We start from the raw sequence: 2,695 nt of genomic DNA on the forward strand, positions 1-2,695 counted from the left end.
ACTTTTACCTGTCATCATGTGTAGTGCCAACAGTGAATTACACACGAGGTTGTCTTACGGTATGAGAGTCTCTTCCGTGCTAAAAGTGTAGTTCCCTTATTGCGTTTAAGAAAATGCTAAATACGCAAGGAGATGAGCACATTGTACTGTGTTCAATGAAGGAACAGAACGTAGACAATGATTGTTTGGTGCAGCATGACGATACACTTGTCATAAAGCAGCATTGTGAGACAATGGTTTGTGAACAATAATATTCGTGAAATGGACTGGCCCGTCCAGAGTCCCGACTTGAATCCTACATAACATCTCTGGGATGAATTATATCGTCAACTTAGCTCCAGAACCCAACGATGAATTCCAATACATTGTCTGCGTTAGGCTCTGAGGGAGAATGTGCTGCCAGTTTAGCGCCATGCTCAGGAGACAACTGACTAGCTTCTGAAAGGGCTACTACTTCTTACGTAACTAAAAATTATAAGCAAAGATACAATCCACTTGCACAGACTGTTGTGCATCAAACTTGTTTGCTAACGTCGAAATTACACTTTGCACAATGGACAATATTAAATACAATAGATAATTAAACTACATGATATTACAGAATAAATGGCTGTAATCCTAAAAATTGTGAGGTCCTCAGATTGGCTAAGAAACTTTTAAACTGAGAAATCTTCATTTGTGTTGTGCAACAAATATAAGTTACTAGTACTCAGACAGTTCTCAACCACTGTTGCGACCTTACGAATTATGGCGTCATAAACATATAAGCTGTAATATTATAAGATTGTGTATTTTAATTATTGTGTAAAATATTGTCCTGCGAACCTTGCAGAACGTCTGCAGGATAGCTTCTGTAAAGTTAGGAAGGTAGGAGACGAGGTACTGGCAGAAGTACAGCTGTGGGGACGGGGCGTGAGTCATGCCTGGGTAGCTCAGTTGGTAGAGCACTTGCCCGCGAAAGGCAAAGGTCCCGAGTTCGAGTCTCGGTCAGGCACACAGTTTTAATCTGCCAGGAAGTTTCAAGAGTACCCAGTTTAACAGTTTCTCAGCCAGTGTCATGACCTGAGAAACTTTGGCATTATAACCATTTAACCTGTAATATTGTGTAGTTTATTTACTGTACTTAATATTGTCTATTATGTAAGGTGTAATTTCAGTGTTAAGAAACAAGTTAGATGCACAGCACTCTGTGCAAGTGGACTGTGCCTTGGTCACAATGTTTGGTTATCTAAGAACCAGAGTCCCTTTAACAAGCTAGTCAGTTGTTTCCTAAAGATGGCCCAGTAAGCTGAAAATTAGTTTGAAATAAACAAAAATCAGTAGAACAAAATCTGTGTACTTGTTAGTCAGCCTTAAAAAGTAAATGAACACAAATATGATACAAACGTGAAGTTTTCAGTGGTCGTATGGGAAGCAAGAGGGCAGTCTCTATTTTAATTGGTATGCACACTTCTAACTCGTCTTCCACTCACGTCGCAAATGAACATGCAAGGCTCACTGATGCCGTCGCAGAATCACTTGGAAGAAGGAATGGTCTTTAACAATGAAAGCAGATTCTGCCTGCACGCAAGTGATGGTCGTTTGCGCATATGATGTAGATGTGGTGAGTGCTGTCTCATAGAGTGCATTCGTTTATGATACATGGACCTGGGGTACGATAAGCTACAATTCTAGTTGACTTTTGGTGTTTCTGGAGGGGACGCTAATCAGCGCTCGGTACGTGCAGAATGTTGAATGTCGTTAGAGCTGTTCTTCTGTCGTTCTTGAAACAGGAAGGCGTTGTTTTGTTCCAACAGATTAATGCTCACCGACACACCGTCCATGAAACTCAACGTGCTCTGAAAGACGTGCTGTAACCGCCCTGGCCAGCACGATCTCTGGAATTGTCTCTAGTCGAGCACGTATGGGATATGATGAGACGAAAAGTGACTCGTGCGACTCGTCAACCAACAACTCTTGCACAACTACATGGACAAGTCGAGGCAGGAGTGGCATAACGCATCCCAGGACAGTATTCGTTGTTGGTAAGATTGACTGAACGCCAGAGTCAGCGCCTGCATAGCCACCCGTAGAGGCTACACCACGTACTAATATTGGTGTTTCAACATCTATCGATACCTGGTACGTCAGAACCACTTGCGCTATTGATCTGTAAATGTAATCATTTCATGTATTTCAAATGCACTGTTGCAACAATAAACCTTGTGTGAATAGGAAACTTCTAAAAGGATGTATTCACTTTTTTTCGGCAGTTTATTTCTTACGGTGATGAAGATGTTTAAAACCAATCAGTGAGATAGTACATGTAACTGTATTGTGTGTTCATGGGTTAACACATGTAACATCATAGATTAAGGGTCTACCTGCGATAGCAATTGCACAACTTGCGTACGGGCCGCTAGACACCGCCGCGAGCGCTAAGAGTGCATTGCGATCGCAGGCGCGCGTGTTGCGTACGGGCCGCGAGGTGCCGCCACGAGCGCAACCGTATAGAAGTGCCGACGGAGTTCGGCCAACTCTCATTTTGTTGGCATCTCATTTTTGCCTATTCTCTTATTTGCTTAGTTGCTTAGCTCTTATTCGTTTATGGCTCATGTTATTGTGGTCTCTTTCAGCCATTCTGATTGTTTTGATTAACTCCCAATTGAGAAGTGCTCATTTTGGCATTTCACTTTTGCATATTTCTCATTTTGCT

At 42.2% G+C, this 2,695-nt stretch overlaps 1 non-coding gene across 1 annotated transcript; it reads left to right on the forward strand.

Annotated features, from left to right (window-relative positions):
• The first annotated feature begins 921 nt into the window (after nt 1–921).
• Nucleotides 922–994, forward strand: Trnas-cga (transfer RNA serine (anticodon CGA)). Its single transcript has one exon. It is a non-coding gene; the product is annotated as a tRNA-Ser (tRNA).
• Nucleotides 995–2,695: the final 1,701 nt, after the last annotated feature.

The sequence above is a fragment of the Schistocerca nitens genome, chromosome 3 (assembly GCF_023898315.1).
Source record: "Schistocerca nitens isolate TAMUIC-IGC-003100 chromosome 3, iqSchNite1.1, whole genome shotgun sequence".
NCBI lineage: Eukaryota > Metazoa > Arthropoda > Insecta > Orthoptera > Acrididae > Schistocerca > Schistocerca nitens.